We start from the raw sequence: 24978 nt of genomic DNA, 5'->3' as shown, positions 1-24978 counted from the left end.
TTAAAAGGAGCAAGTGATGGTGTCAGGTTCTTTTCACTCTCTCACCCACACATGCAAACAAAGTTTAAGGTTAAAGCCCCCGTAGCAATTTTACGTTGGCTTTAAAGCCCCTACAAAATACATAGCTTTAGAGTATTCTCATTCCATCCATAATTTTGTATCCAAAAATTTAACTAAAATTCATACTTTTCAAAATTAAATACTCATTTTGAATATCTTCCACAACATATCCATCATTTTTATCTTTATTTTACTCACAAATAATTATATTATTATATTTTTTTATATACTCGTAATAATTTAAAGAAGATTGAATAGTAACTTTTTATATATAAATTGTTGATAAATAACTTTTTATAGTTTAGAGTTAAGGTAAACAAATGATGGATGAGATGTCATGACCAAAAACTATAAATAGCTTTAGTTCTTCTCAGTTAACTCTCCATTTTGCTATGAACTCTGCAAAGCTAATCAAATCAACTGCAGTGTATAAACCAATAACACTTAATCAGTCAATTCTAGACACTCTAATACTTCAATGCCAACACTTAAACCAATTCAACCAAATCCTATCTCAAATGATCATCACTGGCTTCATCAAAGACACATACGCAGCAAGCAGAATCCACACCTTCACTACAACCAAATCTTCATTAACCAACATCAATTACCCACGTAAACTATTCAATCACATCCAAAACCCAAACACCTTTATTTACAACACCATGATGCGATCTTACCTCCACACAAACAACCCAAAAGAAGCAATTTTTATCTACAAATTGATGTTAAACAACAAGAATATTGTTTATCCTGATACGTATAGATTCCCTTTGTTAATCCAAGCCTGCATTGCCAGGTGTTCGGTTTTGGAGGGAAGAGAGATGCATAATCATGTTGTGAAAGTGGGTTTTGATTCGGATGTTTACGCACGGAATACTTTGATTAATATGTATGCTGTTTGTGGAGACATGGTGGATGCACGCAAGGTGTTTGATGAAAGTCCTGTGAGAGATTCGGTTTCGTGGAACTCGGTTTTGGCGGGGTATGTTCAGATGGGTAATGTAGAAGAAGCAAAGATGGTGTTTGATCGTATGCCTGAGAAGAATGTAATCGCGTCTAATTCGATGATCGTGTTGTTTGGTCGGTTTGGGCGTGTTGGGGAAGCTTATCGGTTGTTTGTTGACATGAAGGAGAGAGACGTTGTGTCATGGACCGCGATGATTAGTTGTTATGAGCAGAGTGGTATGTGTCAAGAGGGTTTGGTTATGTTTGTTGAAATGAACCGAAAGGGGGTCGGGATCGATGAAGTTGTGGTGGTCAGTGTTCTTTCTGCGTGTGCCCGGTTATCGGCTGTTGAAACCGGATCATTGATCCATGGATTGGTTGTTAAAACAGGAACATTAGCTTATGTTAACATCCATAATGCTTTGATTAATATGTACTCCGCTTGTGCGGATATAGCAGCTGCAGAGAAACTCTTTAATTCAAGTTCCTGCACAGATATTGTTTCTTGGAACTCTATGATCTCAGGGTATTCAAAATGCGGTTCATTTGAGAAAGCACGTAACACGTTTGATGAAATGCCTGTGAGGGATGTCGTCTCATGGAGCGCGTTAATATCTGGTTATTCACAAGCCGGTATGTTCGATGAGGCTATCTCGTCGTTTAATGAGATGATGGCTGATGGTGAAATCAAACCTGATGAGACCATTTTGGTTGGTGTGCTCTCGGCCTGCACGCGCTTAGTGGCTCTTGAACAAGGTAAATGGGTGCACGCGTATATTAATAAGAACGGTCTAGCGGTTAATTCTATTCTTGGTACCACGCTTATCGACATGTACATGAAGCTTGGGTGTGTGGAAAGTGCGGAAGATGTTTTCAACAAAATGGATAACAAAGGTGTGTCGACTTGGAACGCGTTGATTCTTGGGCTTTCGATGAACGGCGAGGTCAAGAAAGCACTTAATATGTTCTCGGAAATGAAACGATCTGGTGTTGTTCCTAATGAGATAACGTTTGTGGCGGTCCTTGGTGGTTGCCGCCACATGGGGTTGGTGGATGAGGGCCGACACCACTTTGATTCCATGATCAATACACACAAAATCGAGCCGAATATCAAACATTACGGATGCATGGTTGATCTTCTCGCGCGTGCAGGGCGGCTCAAGGAAGCCGAAGAACTAATTGAGAGTATGCCCATGACACCCGATGTCGCCACATGGGGGGCGTTGCTTGGTGCGTGTAAAAAACATGGTAACAATGAGATGGGAGAGAGGGTTGGGTTGAAGCTCATCGAGCTTCAGCCGGACCACGATGGTTTCCATGTTCTTTTATCAAATATATACGCGTCAAAAGGGAGTTGGGATCACGTGGCAGGAATACGTGGGACCATGAGTGAAAACCATGTTGTTAAAACGCCCAGTTGTAGCATAATTGAAGCCAATGGTGTAGTGCATGAGTTTGTAGCCTGGGACACAGAACATCCTCGGATTCATGAGATTTTGGAAAGGCTAGATGTAATAACCGAACGGGTGAAGATGATCGGTTATTCCCCAGATACGAAGGAGGTTAGTTTCGATATTGACGACGAAGAGAAGGAAACGACACTTTTTAGACATAGTGAGAAGCTAGCAATCGCTTTCGGACTAATGGTTATGGGGCCCACAACTCCGATTAGAATAATGAAGAACTTACGGATATGTAACGACTGTCACGCGCTCGCGAAGCTCGTGTCAAAGGCGTTCGACCGGGAGATTGTGGTGAGGGATCGACATGTGTTTCACCACTTTAGGCGCGGTTCTTGTTCATGTATGGAATATTGGTAGTGACTGTTATAGAAGGTTGCAGTGTATTTATAAATGGGCCGGTTTTGAGTTATATTTTTCTTCAAATAGGATGGTTAGAATTTTTGTAATCATAGTTGATATCAAATATTAAGATATGTAAACATCCCATTTTACCATCTCTAGTATAAGATACATGAATTCTATTCAACCCTACCCTATGTCCCAACTCGAGTGACATCGGTCTGCTCAACCATGTGTCGACCCAATACTCTAAGAACCTGATACACAGGCTCGATGTGCGAACCACCCTCGTCTCCAGCAACAAAACTGTAGACCTGATCATGAACCTCCAACCAACTCCTACCCGCAACTTTCTTATCCCCCAAACCGTTAATCATATTCCTCATTTGGGCTCGATCGTCCCATTTACCTTCAGCCGCATACATATTCGCCAACGTGACATAAATTCCCGACTTCTTAGGCTTCAAATCCAACACCTGTCGGGATGTCATAACGGGCTGCCCGTGTGCTTTACATGCCCCAACAAACGCTGCCAAACAGATTCATCAGGCATAAACGGCATATTGTGTATAACATCATACGCTTCCTTAAACCTTCCACCGCGAGCAAGCAAATCAATCACACACGCGTAAGTCTCTTGACTCGCGCTTATTTTATACTTGGTGGTCATCAGTTTAAAGTAAGTCAACCCTTGGTCAACAAGCCCCGCATGACTACAAGCGGTAAGAACCGCGATGAACACAATCATATCCGGCTTTATACCTGAATGCACCATCTGATTCAATAACTCAACTGCCTCTGTTCCATACCCATGGCTCCCGAATGCAACCATCATTGAAGTCCAAGAAACCCGATCTCGACACCACATTTCATTAAAGATTCTTTTAGAATCTTGAATGCTTCCGGACTTCGCGTACATGTCGATTAAGGAATTTGCTAGTGGCAGATTCTGTTCAAGGCCTTTCTTGAAGATCCTGCCATGGATCTGTTGACCACAGGTCAATGCTGATAAATTTGTGCAGGCAGATATAACACTGGAAAATGTGAAGCAATTTGGAGTGCAACCCCCCCATTCCATTTGCAAAAACAGGTGTAAAGATTTCAACGGATCGGGCTTCGCGTATCCTGATATTAATGTGTTCCATGTAATGTCGTCTTTTTCGTTCATTTCGTTAAAACACGCATGCGCCTCGTCAAAACTATTACACTTAGAATACATGTCTAGTACAGAATTCATTACTGGAAGATTAAGGTCAAACCCAAGTTTGACCACTGAAGCGTGTATTTGCTTGCCATAAGTATGAGATCCAACTCCTGCACATGCGCGAATTGCAATTGAGAAACTATACGGGTTTTGTTTGGCTTCCTCCTGTGCAAAAACAATCAAAAAAATCTTAATAACCCGTTTAGTTAAACGGGTGTGTTCAGGTCAACATGTTTAACCCGTTTAATCAAACATGTCGACCCGTCAACCAACTTAAGTAAACAAGTTGACCCACCAACCCCTTTAACCCATTTATTACAACCCGTCAACCCATTTGACAGATTGACATGATTAAATATGTGGGCTTGTATCGGGCCCGTGGGCCATAACCAATAACACATACCATGAACATTTGTCGAAACACTTGAAGGGCGGCAAGCCCGTTATCCCTATGAGTGAATCCCGTTATTAGCGTAGTCCAAGACACCTGATTTTTTACCCGAATCTGTTCAAAAACCGAGCGCGCGTACTCCATACTTTCACAACAAGTAGCATACATGTCCAAGAGTGCATTCTCCACATATATACTACCACTAATAAACCCATGTTTCAAAGCCCCCATGACCCAAACCACCACAACAAAGAGACTTCATGCCTTTACAAGCCTTCAAAACGCTCGACAGCGTGAACGCGTTCGGGCGGTCCAAACATTCCCTCATCATGTTTTTAAACATCATCCATGCCAAGCTGTATCGATCACAGGCTGTGTAGCCCGAAATCATAGCGGTCCACGCAACGACGTCTCGGTCAGGCATTTCGTCGAACAGTTGGCGTGCCTGCTTGAGTAACCCATTATCAAAGTAAGCTTTGATGAGATTGGTTGACAATTTGGCGGGAGATTCAGATTCAAGTAGAAACGATGGTGGGTTTGATATGGATTTGTAATTCCGGGTCCAAGTTAGAGGGTTACAAATTTGTATTTTACGATTCATGGTTGCAGGTTTTGTAATTAGTTAAAGAAATCATGGTGGAGTTGATGAATTGTTAAAGTATCAGCAATCCCATTAGAGTTCATAGAATTAACGCAGTGATTGTGTCTTGGGTTGTTGATAATAATAAGCATGATCATAACCTGTTTGTGGAAATGCCTGAGAGAGACGACGGTTTCTGATAACAGGCCTTCTATGGGTGTTCGCGGGTTCGGAAATCGGTTACTCGGTTAGTTTGGATCGGTTTATTCGGATTTAAGATTTTTTTTTCCTATCCGTTATCCGAACCGAATCTGAATTTGTAATTGTCTATAGAAAATACCAAATTCATCAGATTTCGTCCGAAATGTTTGTTCTAAAAAAAAGACACACAAACGACACAAATTATGTTCATGATCGTTTCAAATTAAGAAAAAATGGTTCAAATATAGCTCAACTGAAAATAAAAACAGATTACACACATTGAAAACCGATTTCAAAAATATGTGTATAATTAAATAGAACAATTGCGTTAACCGAAACAAACTGATTTCAAAAATATCCATATACGAAAACCGGATTCCCAATTCAGATTCGGTTAAGAAGCAAACCGTAAAACCAAATTCTAAAAAATGATAGTACCAAAAATTCTTTGTTGTAATATTCTAATAACTATGATAAAGCTGTGTGATACATATGTGGTTATAAAATATAACAAAAAAGTTAAATTTAATAATAATATATAATAACATACATTATAATTAAGGAGATTTAAATATTGATAAACAAAATTTTATAATTCATAAAACTCTAAAACCTCTTTAAATACAACATTAGATAGTAACCCTTGTGATTAGAAGAAATGTTAAGATAATTATATTTAAACGTTCTTTAAAAATTGTTAATATATAATTTTAAGAAAGTCATAATTGGTTTATTGTGGTAATTAATATTAAATAGTAATAATGCATTAACGGTTATATCATTAACATAAAATTTATTAAAATTGAAGAAATTGTAATTAAAAAATTAGTTAATTAAGTGGAATATATATAAATGAAAATTGATTAGTTGGCATCCCATATGGATAGCATATTTAAAGACCATATAAAGGATATGTGTTGCTTTAATATAACAGTTAGATCAAACAATTTTGCAAAGCCAAATAAATAAATAAAGAGAAAAACTAACTAGTAAAGGAATCAACCAAGAAAAAGGCTAAACATAAGGATGGCCAAAGGAGAATGTTATGGTATGTCATAGTAATTAAGAAAGAAATATATGGTAGAAAATAATATTCAATACTTTCTCTCAAGTTGGAGCATACAAGTTTCATATGCCTAACTTGACAAATAGAAATCTGAGTTGTTGAGCTCCTAACCCTTTGGTGAATATATATGCGATTTGCATCTTGGTGTCGATGTGGTGAGGTTGAATTTCTTGACTTCCGACTCTCTCACACACAAGCTAGCAATCCATCTCTACGTGCTTGATGCGTTCATGAAAAACCTGGTTATATGCAATGTGACGAGCGACTAGTTTGATTGTTAGTTTGTTTTGAATAAATTGGTTTTCATCTACATTAGTCACTAAATATTCCCATTTCGCACCCGAGCCTAAGCCTCAGCAAAACCCGTTAGTCCTACTCTTTATACAACGTGTGGGTAATGAGTGGAGATATGATCGGCAGACAAGCTTATTACCTTGTGTCTCATAACTAGTCCTGAGATATATAATCGCACACTTTTTGCTAGTACAGATATTAAACTGAATTAAGTGATATATATATTTGTGAGGGGTGTGGAAATCTATGCTCTAACTGGAAACAAAGTACACTCGTTTGGACGACTAGATCTGTTGTTTTAAAGCATCACAAAATATATTTGTTGGGTTGTCAATTTAAAAAGTGTTAGTCTCAGGAATCGGTATGACCTTAGACGTTACTAACAGTTTTGAAGATAACTGATATATCTAATAGAGGTTGATGTATGCATTATAGTTTGCTTGAGGATAAGCAAATGGTAAGTGTGGGGATGTAAGTCATGTATATAATTGTATTATTTTATAGTTTTTATTTTATTTATTGTTTGGACTAGGGTACTTCAAGCGTACTTTTGTATTTTAGGTCATTAATCATTAAAGATATAAACTAGACACATTTATGAGCATGCTTTGCAGTCTCGGGAAGATGATGCGCGGGTGATTAAAGAGTTATTCTTTAAATGGATTGCTATATTACTACTACTACTACTGCTGCTGCTGCTGCTGCTGCTACTAGCTTTAGAAACCCGTGTATTACACGGGATAAACCAAAGTATAAATTACAATGAATAATTTAATACAAATAAAAAAAAGATAATTAAGTCTATTTATATTATGTAAAAAAATGTATTACAAATATAGTCGCTTTATATAATCAAATTTGAATTCAAAATCAAGAATGGTTATTCTACAGTCGGTATACAATAATGAAGCAATGTCACTAGAATCAACATTTAAAAAATGAGGCCTTTATCCAGAACTAAAACGTCATTAGAACATAAGTTCTTGGTGTTTTGGAATGGTTTTTTATGAAGAATAATTTTTCCACTAATTGTGTGATGTTAGTACATGTTTACCATCTTATTACATAAATCCTCATGGTCAAATAACCAACAAACAAATTCAAATAAAAAACAGAAACTTTAAACGAGTAAAAATCCCAAATCGGGCCAAACTAGCCGTTAATAAGCAAAGGCATGCCTTAGGATGACATAAACACCTTAATCAACCAAGGTTGAAGAAGGAAAACAATGAAACACATATACAACACTAATACAAACTGAAAACATCCCAAAACATTACTCAAATCGGATTGAAAAGCAAGCAATTGTTCTATTTGACTTTTAAAGTCAACTTAGGCAATAACACTTTAATATGCTTCCACAAATCTAAAATTTAGAGAGAAAGGAAGAGATGGGCATTTGGAAATGCTGAGAAGTGTTGGTATTTACAGGCACGAATGAGAGGACAAGTTTGCATGGATGGTTGGACATTAAATCATCTTGCAAGCGCTTTTGCAATTAGTGTGGCTGGTTGGTTTTTAAAATAAATTAAATAAATAAATTAATAAAACAAAATAATTAATTAAATAAAGTTTGTTTTAGAGGTTAGGGAATATTTTGGTTTTTGTAAAAATGGTCCTTGTACTTTGGTTTGGGTTGGTTTCGAGCATAAAATAAGCGAATTAAACACCGTTAAGTATATTAAAAAATGATGGTTGGTTATTTTGTATATCCTTTAGTTCGTTTATTTATTTGTTTTAACTGTTTATTGTGGAACTTCGATACATCATACGTGTTTATTGGATTTCAGGTCACGGATGTTAACGTACTTAATTTGGACCTGTTGAGGCACATGATGAAGACCTGGGACGTCCAGCATGCAAAACGAGGAAAGAATAAAGAATTATGCTGGTGACAAGTCCCATCGCGATACGCGATTGGCAGGCTTGAAGACCCATCGCATACCGCGATGGGTGTTAAATGAATGTTGACTTTATGGTCCACCGCGATACGCGATGGACCACATAAGACCCCATCGCGTATCGCGATGTGTGGTGCAGACGGGAAAATTAGGGTTTTAAGTTATTTTCATCATACACGACCCTATTCTCCCATAACCACTTCCAGGCGATTTCCAGAGCACACGTAGGGCGATTCTACCATACCGGATCATACCGAAGCCAAGTTTATTTTCCATAACATTATCATTGACGATTCTATGATGTCGAGGCTCGGCTAATCTCTCCGATTAATTCCCGGGATGTAGAGTTTGTATTTATTTTAGTTTTGAATGTAACCATGAACATACTATTTGTAATTATCATTGATTGATCTATGAGTATTGATATTTAGTATTGCTGTGCATTCAATCGGTTTAGGTTTACGTTGATCAGAACGGTTAATTTTTCGGTTGCTATAGTAATTTCTCATAGGGTTGTTTAACTATATTGAATACAACGAAGCACACAATTGCCCTTAGTTGAGTCACACTCACTGGCAGAGACCGATTGATAACCAGTACCGTGTGTTAGCGATTGTTGGTGCCTAATGTTTAACTTGTTAATCAGTCTTTAGTCGGTCTGTGATAATTAATCTGTTAGGTTGCATGAGAAACTCTTTAATTACATTCTTGAACCCCTAGGATGATTCTTCTTTGTTAATTGCTTGAATTCGTTATTTTTCTTAATCATTATTATAACCAACTTATTTTCTTGTGTAATCAGCACTAAAACTTACTACTTCATAATACTGAAACTTGTTTGCATGATTCACATCGACCACATACTCCTTATGTTCGACACCCTACTTACCCTAACTTGCTTAGGTGATTAGGAACCAATTATAAGTGTTTTTGACTAGATAGCGACAGTCTAGCATCATGGGGCATGATTATAACATAAAGAACATATTTTTAAAGGATCCGAAGTTTAACAAAGTTTAAAACGGGTCGGGTTTTGAAAATGACGAATATCACAAAGGACGAATAATAAAAATTTCCATATACCTAAATAACGAAATCAGTAATTTATTTAATAAATTAAGTGGTCTTGTTCTTTATCTTTAACTCAAACTCATACTTACCCTTTCACATAAACTTGTTGGAATAGTGTGCTTGAATGGCGATAATCATCACTACTAATAAGGTATGATTAAAGAGTTACTCTTGGGGCGACGAATAAGATAGAATATAAAGTAGTTAAATATTTTGATACGAAGAATGATGAAACTTAGGAATAAATTATTAATTGAATATTTTGTCTAAGTTGAGAGGGTTGTGTAACATCCTACTTTCGGTTATTATAATAAAAATAAATTTCGTTATTTCATAGTGGGTCGTTATCGGTTTAGATAAATAGAATACGAGTTGGGCCAGTGCTGGGTAAATGAATATGGGTTATGGACTTGGGTTAGAAAAGAAAGAAGGAAAGACCATGGGCTTAAGCCCATGATCCATAAATATATAAACCCTTAATATCCATTTAATCCTCATTCACACATATTCCATACACCACCCAAAACACACACTTAAGATTTCTCTCTAATTCTTCCTTATCTCTAGCCGAAATCAAGAAGGAAACCGAGCACCGACCCGAGGTAACGATAGTTTAATATTGTATGAGCTTAATCCGTTAGATAAAGTTGCGAAACGACGAGCCGACACCGTTAAACCGTTTAAATCACGAGATCCGGGTGGAATCGGGCATAAACCGAATCTATGATGAGCTTCGGGATCACCCTAGCTCAGATCTGGATCGAACGGGGCGAAAAACAGTGAAAAACGAGTTAAGAATCATTTTTCCGGTGAGTTCGCCTTTTTCCGGCGGCTTTCCGGCAATGACGGCGCCGGAAAAGTAATACGAGGTTAAGGGTATGTCAGGGAATGTTCTGACATTCCCTGACCTAACCCTAGTTCGCTAACGGGAATTTAGCGAATTAAGGGTGATTCGTTAAGTAGTTTCGCTGAGGAAAGATAACGAACTAGCCTTAGTTCGTGTCCTAATTCATTAAGGAAAGACTGACGAACTAGCTTCAGTTCGTTAAGTCCGATTCGTATGTCGACCAGTTCGTTATAAGGTTTAATTCGTTATGAGGACTGGTTCGCTATGAGGGTCCAATTCGCTAAACAGGCCAATTCGTTATGAAGTAACAAATTAGCTAGTTCGTTATGAAGGACAGAAGTAACGAATGAACACCAATTCGCTAAAGAGCATCTTAACGAATCAGGACTTTGAAAGAATGACAGAACAGTCCCTAGACTTAGAAAAGAATGATTTAATTACAATTAGGCCCTTGAACTTTTAAGTAGCAAATTAATTAACGATTCAAAATGTTAATGGAAAATGTGTTACGACAATTAGCTCGACCCCAGCCAGGGGCTCTGCCCCTTGGACCCTGCTAGGGGCTGCCGCCCCTAGACCCCGCTGCCAGGGGCGCTGCCCCCGGATCCCCATTCGTTGTGGGTTATATAAAGATATAAATACAACATGAGTAGTAGTAGTTAATTGATACATGTAAATATTATACAGTTAGCCGTGCACAACTCAAGAAGGGAATAACGATTAACGGAGAGCGTAACAGGATTCAGGTGAGTTTCTAGCCCCATTTATGTGTTATGTTTTCGGGGCTGTGTGCATACTCAATATGTTTGTTAATACGCTTATCCTAAGAGATAAGTGTATGCCTTATGTGAATAATGTGAAATGTATGAATGATTGCTTGATGGTACGTGAACGATCTTCGGATATTGCACGTACTGTCAGGTTGTAACGTTATGTATAAGGTAAGTATGATACGTATGCTTATGTGTATGAACGTGATAAAGTTAATGAAAGAAGGAAAGGATGGTTGTATGGTTGTATGGCTAGGAAAAAGGGTACCGAGCCCTAATAATACTCGAGGAGGGAGGGTACCGAGCCCTAATAATACTCGAGGAAGGAGGGTACCGAGCCCTAATAATACTCGAGGAAGGAGGGTACCGAGCCCTAATAATACTCGAGGAATGTAGGGCGTAATGCTCTTTATAACGTAAGATATGAAAGTAAGTTAGTACAAAAGAAAGTATGAAAGTATGAATGAAAGAATATAAGTTTGTGTGTATTGTATAATGTATGATTAACTAGAACTCACTCAGCGTAGCTGACTTTTAGTATGCACGCAGGTGAGTAGGATGAGGCAGCTCGCTTGAGAAGACACGTGGCACTGAATAAGAGGCTGGCATCGGAAGACTCAAGATGTTTAAGTTTAATGTTTGTTTATTTTGAAAGACAAGATGACGTTTTAAGACAAGATGTGTTTTGTTATGAAATGTTTTATGAAAGCTTTTATATTCCGCGAATGTTTTAATTAACTCTGATATTTAGAACTGCGTTTATGAGTAAATCCAACACGAAAGTAGGGCTACCGGTAACGGGGCCTTACAAGTTGTTTATAATTAAACAAATTAAAGAGTTATTAATTAAAGAGTTCATTAATAATACTAATTAATGCAAGTTGATAAATAGTTAAATAAATAAATAATTACAGGGGTAATTATGGAACTAAAATAAAAAAATGAATATTCCTCAGCATCTTGAAAGATGCTTTTTGATTAAAACCCTTATTGTAGAATTATAAATAGGGATTATTTTATTTAAAGGTTAATAAAAAATCTTTTTATCTCTCATCCCCCCTCCCCCTCTCACTCAAACCTTTGCCGTCGCCGCTACCTTGTGTCGCCATCGCCGATCGGCCACCACCTTCACCACGTCATTGTCGTTCTGCCGATCACCACCGTTATTGCCCATCATCTCCGTTTTTGGCCGTGATTCTGAATCTGTTGACAACGATAATTACGGGTATTTTGTGAGGTTAACTTCAGGGGTTCAATTTCTGGTGTCCATGTGTTGTATCTAGCGACCAGTTCGTTGAACCAAGGTGTTGCAATCTGGTTAGCCGTGTTTCTACGAAGATGTATGGTTTCGTAAAAAAACTTTATTGTTGTATTTTTTTCTATTAGGTTTCGCATTTGGACTCATGGTAGGAAATCCGAAGTTAATTAATTTTGGATTGGTTCATACACACATTTTCACATTTTTTATAAAAATTTTAAAACCCGTGTACGAAACCCCCACAAAACTAACTTACGAAGTCGACCGAAACTATCATCCGTCACCATCCGCTGATTTATTTATAATGCCATATTGCTGAAAAGAAACTCAGATTAGGTCAACTTCAACTGACTCCTGGGGATCCTCCTTTATATATAAACAAAGCTTGAGATCGAAAATTGAATTACAAGCCTGAATCGACTTGCTTTTGAAAAGAATAGGCTAAGGGTATGAAAAGGAAGAAAATGGTGAAGGAGGTTTGAATGTGAGTAAAACATAAGGGCAACATGTATAATTTTAATTGTTAGTGTTTGGCACTTATAGTATGTTGTGTATATGCGATTGAGCATGCAAAATGATTTTGAATTGGAATTGGTGTGGCGGGTTGCGATCAGAATCATGTGTGGGTTCTGGCATGATTTTTTTTGGTTATTTTGGGGACTCAAACGGTGCTTTATCAGGTCTACAAGTGATGTGTGGTTGAAAGAACGTGCTTTAAGTGTTTTATATTGTGTGTTTTACTTGTTTATATGTATTGAACACAAGTATTTTGATTGGTTTTATGTTTACAGGTGATCGAAGCTTAAAGGAGCTAATTTGGAGCATTTATGATGGAGTGGAAATGAAATTAATGATATATTATATGATAGAGAATTGAAATACGAAGACGTGACCGCAAACGGGGACGAAAACGGAGTTGAAATGATTATTTTATGAAGAAAACAATGTGTTGGTGTTGTAGCCGCCATAAGGCAGTGACTAGAGGTCGTAGGCTACGCCCAGGTCGTAGGCTACGGTGGCCAGGCCGTAGGCTACGGCCGGGTCAGACGAGAAATCATTTTTTATTGTTTTTCTTCCGTATTTAAGCCCAGTTAAACCCTAGGTCGAATTTTATTCATACCCTAGACACCAAGGACAACTTTGGGAGCAAATCATGCACCATCTTAACACCTCCCAATCACCAAATCATCCATAGTTTCATCCTTCCAATCCATACTCGAGTCAATCGTGATGCAGAGGCAAGGCTAAATAATTTGTTACCGCTTCAGGTGTAGGGTTTGCATATGAACTGATTATTTTATGATTGTTACCAATATTGGGATTTAGTTTTGATTAATCTTTTGGTTGATTGAACCTCTATGTTTGTTTAAATCGGCTAAACAGTTGTTTTCTATGATTACATTTATCATCAATTATTAGGTTGTGTTCATCAACCTAATAATTGATATATGTTAGGTTTCACATTAACGAACCAGTAGTTAGATAGACCGCATTCAGTTGTGTCAATTCTTCGGATTAAGTTCTGTGAATTATCATAACCAAACTAATGTGTCTAGTAATTATTTGCCTATTATAATGAACGAATTATGTCTATGTAATTCCCCAATTGGTATAAGTTTTGTTCGGTCAGTTCATTTTATTACCTGAATCTGAAGTGTGTCACCGTTTTCTCTAACTGTTTTACAGCCAAATCAATTTTTAAACTGCTTGACATCGTTTGTCCGCTATAGTATAATTAAGTAAAAACATTAAATTGAACGAGCACTTTCCACTGAATCCTTGTGGATTCGACACCTTACTTGACCTTGCTAATGAAGGTATTTTATAAATGTTTTTGATTGACCTTTCGACATCGATCAACAAGTTGCATCATCATGAAGTCATTGAAATTGTTCCTTGAAATCTCTAAATTTAATGGTGATTTAATAGTTTTTGTTAAATTATTGTTACTTTTTATTAAAACGCTAGAGATTTTGGTACAACGTTTGAATTACTAATTCGCCAATAAACATAATTTAAAACTTCATCTTGTAAGTATCTAGCACTTATATGATATGATTAAATAAAAGTAATGATATGAATAAATGAAAGTAATGTTTTTTGGTTGTTTTTTGAACAACATAATTATATTAAGTATCATCTAGCTTCTAGGTTGTTTTACCCACTCCGTTCAAGATATCTTATATTAATTTTTCCTACGTAAGAACCAACAAAAGGGATACATAATATCATCAAACAACCACGAGCCTTTTGACAGACGCTTCAAGAAGAGGAAATCATTCTGAAGCTTCTAAATAGCCCACCAAAATACTTATATAATCGCACCCGTAGCTTCTTTCTTAACCATACTTAACAAAGAGTTATCCATCCAATCCATTAAATTAGTAAAAATATGTTTGATGTGCTTAAAGACTTGTTCCTATGAAGTCGTAGATATAATTGTAAAATTAATGCTACAAAGCATAACACGTTGTAGTGTAATTTATAATTATCTAAAAAGGTAAGGTAATTTAATGGACTTGTACATTTGAAAAGTAATTTGTTTGAATGTATATATATGATATTAATCTATGTTCTTTCTTAATTAATGAAATAGTTTTTTTAATATTTATTTATTGTAGTGTACCAAAGAAGTTCATCATTTTGTGGACGGAGAAACCGTGTCAACTAATTTATGTCTTCTCTTAATTTTTTGTGTTCTTTTTAATGTAGTATTATGACATGTAACACCTGCATTGATAGCATTTTGCTTTTATTTTGGACCCGCCACAAAGCACGGACCCTTGTACTACTCGTTAGATCCAATTCTAATAACAATAGTTCCGTTTCTTATTTAACTATATTAATCACTTGTTCATATACACGGTGCATGAGTCTAATAAAGCTCAATCAAATGCATGTCTCACCCCTGCCACAACGCGCTACACATTTACCGATTGAATCCTCGTTGCATGAACCCTATTGCGTCCTCACCGCAATGCACAAACACACTTACTAGTTTAGCTAAATGGATTTGAGAAAGAAAAGAAGTTTAGTCTGTGCACAACGTGACATCATAAGTTTGATTGATTTAATATTCAAATGGGTGTTACCGTGTTGGCATTATTAATTAATGTGGCGTCAATAGATGCTATTGAGTATCAAGGAAGAACAAAATCAACGTAGGCCTCATAAACCGCCAAAAGAAATAAGCAAAAGGAACCGCCAATAGATGCTATTGAGTTATCACAACATCTATGTACAGAGAAATTAAAAAGCCTACAGAAATTAACAGCCGGGGGGCCGGGAGAGTTTTCACGGAGGTAGCAGCCTTGTTTTGTGTGCCAATTAGGAAGAGTCTCAGCGGTAACTACTATGCTGCTGTACACAAATAGACTAAATAAACGAACAAACGTATGACATTGACCACATGTTCCTCTGGATTCGATACCTGACCTACCTACTTACCTTGTCTACAGGTACAATTCAGTTTTTGCATGATCGATATGACACGGTCATCAGAATCTAATAATATGATTACATAATACATATCAATAATACAATCAGATTACAGACAATATCTAACAAAACGGTGAAGCTTATGATTTAAATAGGATTATGTTTGATAGATTATCAAAATAAGATTTGTGGATTAACTGCCACCTTAGATGGTCCGATGGATTAGGGTTGCGACTTGAAAGCGGTTACACTCTACAAACTATTCGACTATTCATGGCCGGGACACGAGAGTAGTAGTTGGGAATTAGGGATAAATAATGAAAATTAAAATTTCAATTATGTTTAGAATTGAATACCTGAAAAGTCAAACATAAGATGGATCATGTTTCTTGAAAGAGATTTTTACATATTTTCTTTTCTAAAGACCATTGATTACATATTTCTCCAAACCAAAAATTAAATTGCATATTTCTCATGTATTGCTTAAGTTGAAAAGCTAGTTGTTTTTAAAAAGATAAAAAGTGTGATTTTGACCACAAGAATCCCACAATCAAATAATGTTTTTACTATTTTTTGGCTATATCTTTAAGCATATACATGTAGTGGATTTACTTGCAAAACAATTCTTTAATAATGTTATATCCTTTCATAGAAGAGTAGGGTTTAAATTAATATATTCATGGTAATTTTGGTATATAATCGAGTAACTGAGTTGATGTTATGAGTTAATCGGACATATGACAGATCCCATACACATCCCAAGCTCACTAAAAATATCAAAATTAATCCCAAACCCACTAAAATATTCAAAAGTAATACCAAACACGTGTGATACCCTACTGTTTTGAGTGTTTCGGTCTTCATTGCTATATATGCCGGCGGATTTAGAGATCTTTGGTGATATTTAATAGAAAGAGAAAGGAAAGAGGTTGAAGATGAGAAGATGTAGTAGATAGAGAATACATGAATATGGAAAATTAGGGGTTTATTTTATTTGTCTTTACAAGTTTTTTTTTAATTGTTGTAAAACGAAATAGATTGCCCTCGTGGTCAATGCACACGACTGATAATAGCACTTGCATTCGTTAGAGGAAATGTCATAAATTGTTACAACCAACACATAACAAAAATGATGATTTATGTTATTCCCTTAGTTAAAAGACGAATACTAAACATTTTCATATACCTAAATAAAGAAATCAGTAATTTATTTAATAAATTAAGTGGTTTATTCTTTATCTTTAACTCAAACTTATACTTACGTTTCACATACACTTGTTGGAATAGTGTGCCCGAATGACAATAATCAACACTACTAATAAGGTATGATTAAAGAGTTACTCATTGGGCGACGAATAAGATATAACATAAAGTAGTTAAATATTGTTATACGAAGAATGATGAAACTTAGGAATAAATACTTAATTGAATATTTTGTCTAAGACTATCATGCGTGGATGGTGATTTGCCGTTGGAGGAGTCTACGTGGCTGGCGGTGCCGGCGGCGAACACCACCCCGCTCACATCGGTGCCGCTGGCGGTGAAATTTTGGTGAAGAAATAGCCGATGAATATATCGTTGTGTGTTTGATATTTAAAAAAAAAATAAGAATTAATTTTGTTTGAACGTAAGGCTAAGAAGGTGGGGGGAGATAAGTTGCAGAGAAATGGAGGGTTGAGAAGATGGGTGAGGTGTTATGTGATATTATTTAATTATATACTAATATTATGTTAAGTTTTAATTATATTAAAAAAATTATGTTTTTTGTTTAATACTTTTAACTTAGTTTTTTTTAACGTTTAATATCAAATATTTTGTTTTTTTTTTCTAATTTTAGTTATATTAATGACTTTAAAAAAATGAGCTATATAAAATTGTATTAGTATATATATATATATATATATATATATATATATAATTTTTTTATTTGAAAAGGAAAGGAAGTGATAAATTGGTAACCATTTTCATTGTATTGTAGAATATAGTAGAGTAGAGCGGGGTATGATGTAGCGCTGACGTGACACTATAAAATGAGAAGCAAAATGGTGCCCAAACCTTTTAGTCTAAGTTAAGAGGGTTGTTTATAACTAAATAAATTAAAGGGTTATTAATTAAAGAGTTCATTAATACTATTATTTAATGCATGTTGACAAATAGTTAAATAAATAAAGGGTAATTATAAAAATATAATAAAAATAGAATATTCTTCAACATCTAGGAAGATGCTTTTTGATTAAAACCCTAATTGCAGAATTATAAATATGTATTAGATTTTTGGTTAAAGGTTACTAAAAAATCTTTCTATCCCTCATCCCCCTCTCACCCAAACCTTTTCCGCCGCCGCCGCCGCCACCTTGTGCCGCCATCGCCGATCGGCCACCACCTCCACGACGTCATTGTAGTTCTGTCGGTCGCCATCGTTACTGCCATCATCACCGCTTTTGGCCGTCATTCTGAATCGGCTGATAACGATAATTACGGGTATTTTGTGAGGTTAAATTGAGGGGTTCAATTTCTGGTGTTCGTGTGCTGGATCTAGCGACTAATTCGTTGAACCAAGGTATTGCAATCTGGTTAGCCGTGTTTCTACGAAGTGGTATGGTTTCGTTAAACACTTTATTGTTGTATTTTTTTTTCTATTAGGTTTCGCATTTTGACTCATGGCAGAGTGGTAGGCAATCCGAAGTTAATTTTGGATCGGTTCGTACACACGTTTTCCCATTTTTTATAATATTTTTGAAACTCGTGTACGAAACCCCCACAAAACTAACTTACGAAGTCGGCCGGCACACCATCCGTTGAAAATTTTTTATAATGCCATATTGCTGAAAAGAAACTCAGATCTGGTCAACTTCAACCGACTCCCGGGGATCCTCCTTTATATATAAACAAATCTTGAGATCAAAAATTGAAATTCAATTCATTGAAAACTGTAAGTGATTAAAAAAATTGAATAGAGTCAATGCTAGGGATAGTGGCAAAACTTGAACGACATAGAGAGGGGGTTATAATTTTCAGAGGAAAACAAGTAAATTTACACTATTGAAAAAAAAAGGACCGGCGCCACCATATTAAAGACAAGTGAAATTAAAATATAAAACCACAAATCATGACAGACAAAAAATTAATTTGATATTGAACAGCCTAATAAAGTTACGAACGATATTAATGGAAATTAATTCTATATATTGCTTAAAACATTAAAAAACAAACGAGGGTAAAAACTAAAATATATATAAGAAAAAGAAATATAATATGTTGAATTAATATTTTTCTAACTTTATTATCTATAAATATCAAAAGTAATTAATAAGTTATTGGAGGGAAAAGTTAAATTACTTTCTACCATAAATACTGATTCAATTAAGTTCTAGATCAAGCTTTAAACAAAAATGGTATATCACTTACAGCGTTTAGGAGTTTATAATCATGTTACAAATTAAATTGAATTTTACATCTTTTGTTGTATTTGTTATAATAAATGTGTTTATAACTGATGAGTATAAATTAAAATCATCATCAACCAAAATGTCACACACCATTTCATTTCCTTCTCGTTCTTTAGTGGTCTGACCTTTAATTCCTTCTTGTTGCCATTAATTGTTTAATCACTAGCATTGCAGAAAAATGGCCAACAACTTTGAGAACGAATCATTCATTCCTACAGGCTTGGAGATGGTTTTATATGACGATGAGGTATATACATACTTACATATATATAAAGAGTAACTATTTTACTTACATATATATAAAGAGTAACTATTTCTTGTTGAACTAATTATCTTTGAATTAAAACTTCTGATAAAAGTCTAAAAACTGGTCGCACAAAAAAATGATTTATCACATCTCTTGATCTTTGAATTACGATGTGGTGATATAAGAAGTGATTTCATATGTTACTTGTATTTTCCACTCAAATTTTTTTGATAGTCTATTAATACTTTCCTCTAAAATAAACTAAAAAATGGTTGGTTATATTTTATTTTTATGTCTATGCTGATCTTAATTCTATCTTCAGTTATCATGTTTCTTTCTTCTTGTTCTTACTTATGGCTATGCTTCTTACTGTTTATATTTTTTTCCTATTCTAAACGTAGATGTTTTACAAGTACAAGAAACCAAAAACTGGAGAGAATGCGCAAACGATGTTATTGACGCGGACTCAATATCATGGTATAGACCAGAAGACGCGTTTGGTGCCGTTGATCTAGATAATATATGCTTAAATACTATGAGTTGCTGCATCATTGTTAATAACAAATATGTTAATACTCGCGCTCTCCTCAATATAGAAAGCGCGAAAAAGTAATAATAGTTCAAGTTGATAGATTTCAACTACAGATCATGGATGGAGTACTTAGTGTTCAAGGTTTATTATATCTTTGAGGATATAACTTAAGTTAACAATGAACATGACATAACTTTATCTGATGACCTTAATTAGTAAAGCAATTATTATTTAGCACATACAGTGCACGGAACCTTTAGATCAACTTGAGTAAACATATAATCAGTCTGATATATATATATGCATTGCTATTTCAAAACCGAAAACCATATGCAGGGCGATGGATCAATGGGAAAGAAAAAAAGATGCACCGAGGATAAAGTGAAGGTGGTAACTACAGAAAAGAGTTCACCCTTCTGGAACTATACATATATTCCGACAACATCAATGAGGTAAATTTAATTTATTTTGTTTGGTAATAAAGATGGATTATCTGAGAAACCCTCTTCTTCAACCTAGCTATCGATCGATACACAAAATTTGCAATTTATATTATTTTCGTTTGCATGCAGCTTATGTATATATGTTCATGTTACCATTTCTAAAAATCTATTTACAGATAATTTCAGACAGACAGGAAGATGGAATTACCCTGGATCCGCAAGAACTCCTGAAAAATTTAAAAGGGTGGAAACTAGAAAGTCGAACACGTCCACTGGAGAATGGGAGAGAAAGAACTGACAAGGTAAACTACATTACTCATCTTTTGAACTACAACTTTTTTTTTCATACTTTTTCCATTATGAGATAAGATGGTAACCAAACACAAAAACACTATGTAGACTTTCAAACATCCGAGGTCCAACAAGTTGACGTCCACAAGAGAAGTAAAGAAGTTTGTAGAGGCGATTTCGAGTGTAAGAATATAGTATCTTTAAACGAAATAAAAAAGACCCAGACACACATAGAGGTTGGAGTAGTCGCGGCAGAGTAGGTTTCCCATTATGAGAAAGATCAAAAAGTGTCGGCTGAAAAACTTGAGGAACATTTATTAGTGCTTGGAGGAACGTTGCCACCATTTCCAGTTCCTAATCCGTGCATATCTTGAATGGTTTAGTTTCCTTATTAGCGAAGTTGAATGCCAACTATAAATTTATGTACATGCAGAATTATGTTTAGCTTTTGATGTTTGAACTATATATTCTTTTTACTTTTAAGTTATCGAAACTAAGACTGAGTTTGAAAACAACTTATTGACTTATTGGTTTTTTCAAAAAGCAATAAGTTAAAAAGTGTTTGACAATCACAAAAATATTTTTATTTTAGTTTTTTGAAAGTGTTAAAAAGTTGTTTTCTAAAATAGTTTTTCAAAAAAGCCAATAAGTCAATAATCTGTTTTGAAACTCAATCCAATACATGCTCTAAGCCGAGACCATGGGAAATTATATTTGGCACGTACAATTATTTGAACTTTTGAAATATATATACCGACATTGAGGTATTCTAAAAGCTAAAATAATGTTGATGAATCTAACTATACTATTAAAACAATAGACTTTAAGTCAACTTGGCCTATTCTTATTGGTGGTTTCCTAAACTTTCCATCTATATCTACCACTTCTCTAATTTTCATGTGAATAAAATAAATCAAAATTAAATTAAAATAATCTACAATCAATTCTCTTTAATGACTAATAATTATAATTATTAATTATGAATTTCTATTATTTATATTATTATGTATTAATTATTCATTATAACATAATTTAACCTAAAAACTCAAATCAATTATCTCCTCTTTCACGTCTCCATCCTCTTCCACCGATATCAACCTTCAGTTCATTTATCCGGCCAATTCACCATCCACCATTGATGAAGCTGTTCACCAGCCGGACATTTAATCCACAGCATATCGGCCTACCATGACTGTGTTCACAATTCATCAACGTTACCACCGGTCACTTAAGTCATCAGGTTTTATTTTTTGTATTTTGATTCAATTGAAACTATATATATATATATTTCATACACAAATTTAGGCTTCCCACCAGATTTAATTTATTTTACTATAAGTGGTTTTAATTTTAGATTTATGAAATTTGACCGATTGACTAATTAAAAATTTAACCATTGGAGTATAAATCTAGACCCATAATGAATTTTAGATATCAATTTTAATTATTTTGTATTTATAATATAATTTAATAACATTACATTCAAGTATTTCAAATTTTGAAAATCCCCTAATTAAGATCTCCTAATTTTCGTCCATAATTTAAGCTAATTCAAAATCCCTAATTTTATGTTTTTAATTGATTACATTAATAGCTTCCTTCTTTATTCAACTCTTCAAAAATTCAATAATTTACTACTTATGTATAAATACTATGACATTGACATAAGAATTCTTACACTATCACACCATATTTAGCAAAAACGAATTTGTTTATTTCTAAGGTTTATATTTTTTGCCGTGCTTATATAATTCATTTTGTTTTTTAGTTTTTTGGTTAAAAGTGTTAGTGTTCCGAAATTAATAATTTGTTTATTTTTAATTTGTCACCACTAGGAAGATGGAGCCGACAAACATCACAATGTTGACCCAATTGGATGTGCCAAACAGTGACTATGTTCTCAAGGTGCGTATTTTGAAACTATAGCGTCTCAAGGACAATTCAAAGCCCAGAGAAGATTGGTCGATAGAAATGATTTTGCAAAACGAAATGGTATTGTTACACATTCATTAATTTTACTATATTATTCATACAATTTTGTACTAATGTTAATAATAATGTATCAGAGTAACAGAATTCAAGCTTATGTAAGGAAAGCATGATGTGTGGCTTGGTGAGAATATGTCATTGATTGTTATATTGATATTCCATTTACGCACACGAATATAAGTTTGGCTAGACGGGAACCTGGGTATAAGCCGACGACGGATTTGGCGACTGGGTTGAAGACGTTTGTGAAGTGCTATCTTTGACATTATGGTCATGATCAAGGGAAAACTAAATCTGTACATTCATAGTTTTGATTTGTGTTTTAGTTTTAGGATTTTTTTTTAATTCTACGAAAGAAGTAAAAGATCTCATGAGCATGATTCTTTGCTTGAAATAAGGATGACTCAAAACAATATTCTCATTTTTTTTCTAATTTACATTTGTAAGTTGTGAACACAAGTTCCCCTTGAATAATATTATACATTTAATTTTATTGTGCTTTATTATATTTCATATACGGATGATCAACATGATTTAGGTTGTCTTAATATATGTCAAATCTATATATTTATAGTATTGATTTGTTTTTTTAATTATACTTTATTTTAAATTTGGTTATAATTTTCTCTTCATATGCTTTCATTTGTGATATGGTGTTGATTTAACTTTGCTTTCGTAATTAGTAATAATGACTTTAGTACAGTTTTTGATTATTTTCATATAAAATAATCCCTAAATAAAAAAATAGTTAGAAGTAATTAATCGTTTGTTCAACTAAATTACAATATCACGATACAATAATTAGTCAATATACTATGCAAATTAATTCATTCCATATATTGAATCAAGTCAACAACTTTTTGAATACTCATTAATACTTTTGAGAAAATTCAATAAAAAAACTTTATTTTAGGAATTTTCTAAAATAAAATTTTTTGATTTTCGTAACTTCAATCTAAAAAACAAATTATCAAATAAGAAATTTCAATCTTCTGGTTATCTTTAATAGGAAATTGTTAAAATATGTACTTTTCTAAAAATAAGGAATTTTGACTATAATTGAATGGTCAACGTTATATTAATGAAAACTTAATATTCGGCTATATTAAAATGCTCAACTTCTTCTTAATATGTCAATTAAAAAAAAATAACTTCCGATATTAAACTTACATATAAGTCTTCTATATAGAATTTATTTTATGGGGGTGTTTGGGATTGCTTATTTGTACCAACTTATACCTTATTAACTTTTTGAAAAGTAATAAGGTGTTTGGGATAAGATACAACTGTTAAATAGTTATATGTAAATGCTTGCATATACGTAATTTTGAAATAGTGCAATTTATATTATTTCATAAAATGATTTTATCCATCTTTATTTTTGCATTTGTTGGATGAATTGCAAATGATGTTTAAGATTTAGTTGGCTTACCAACTGAAGGCGTAGAAATAACATGCTTTCAACTGATACTTTTCCGTGATTACAATCTTCTTCAAATGAATATCCATTGTTTTACTTAATAATATATTGCAAAAGATATACACTTTAAAATATATTATTTTAATAATTATATTTTTTTTCTAAACATGATGGTTCTCATTTTATGATATGCACTCCATCTGTTTCACTTTTATTTATGGGTGTCAATGTTACTCTTATCTGTTTGCGCATGGATGTTTCACTTTTATTTATGGGTGTCAATGTTACTCTTATCTGTTTGCGCATGGATTTTTTTATTTATTATTAGTTTTAAATTATATAATTTGTTTTTATTTGATTATATTCACAAGATGGCAATGGTCAACTGCGAATTGCTTATAATGTAAGTGTTACCTTTTTTGTTGCATTACATTAATTGTTATTACGTTCACTTAATTTTGTGATTTAAGTTATGTTCAAAAAGTCAAATTAATATCAAAGCTAACTTATCATTGATAAATACATATATGCAATTATATGCATGTATGTATATACGTACTAATTACATAAGCTGCAAAATATGATGTCAAAAGACTACCTTTGGTAAGAATTTTCTAATGAAAATTTTTAAAAGCATGGTGATCGTTGTTGCACGACATATGTATATATAAGTATTAATTGGTGCCTGTTAACCGAACATGTATTAACCCGGTCAAACCCGATCATTTCCCCTTCAAAAACCGGTTGGGGAAAAAACCGGGTTTGACTTTTTTTGA

General features: G+C 34.3%; 2 pseudogenes across 1 annotated transcript; one reads left to right on the top strand and one right to left on the bottom strand.

Moving 5' to 3' along the window:
• The first annotated feature begins 444 nt into the window (after positions 1–444).
• Positions 445–2828, top strand: LOC143563439 (pentatricopeptide repeat-containing protein At3g62890 pseudogene; annotated as a pseudogene).
• LOC143563441 (putative pentatricopeptide repeat-containing protein At1g56570) lies at positions 2789–5269 on the bottom strand (annotated as a pseudogene). The gene is made up of 2 exons (XR_013140671.1): positions 4418–5269; positions 2789–4179 (listed from the first exon to the last, which is right to left on the bottom strand). The product of XR_013140671.1 is annotated as a putative pentatricopeptide repeat-containing protein At1g56570 (transcript).
• Positions 5270–24978: the final 19709 nt, after the last annotated feature.

The sequence above is a fragment of the Bidens hawaiensis genome, unplaced genomic scaffold, assembly GCF_021521415.1.
Source record: "Bidens hawaiensis isolate Kalapana, Puna unplaced genomic scaffold, B.hawaiensis_p1.1 tig00021383_1, whole genome shotgun sequence".
Lineage (NCBI taxonomy): Eukaryota > Viridiplantae > Streptophyta > Magnoliopsida > Asterales > Asteraceae > Bidens > Bidens hawaiensis.
Note: the sequence above shows the minus strand (reverse complement) of the source record. Positions and strands in the feature narration are given on the sequence as shown.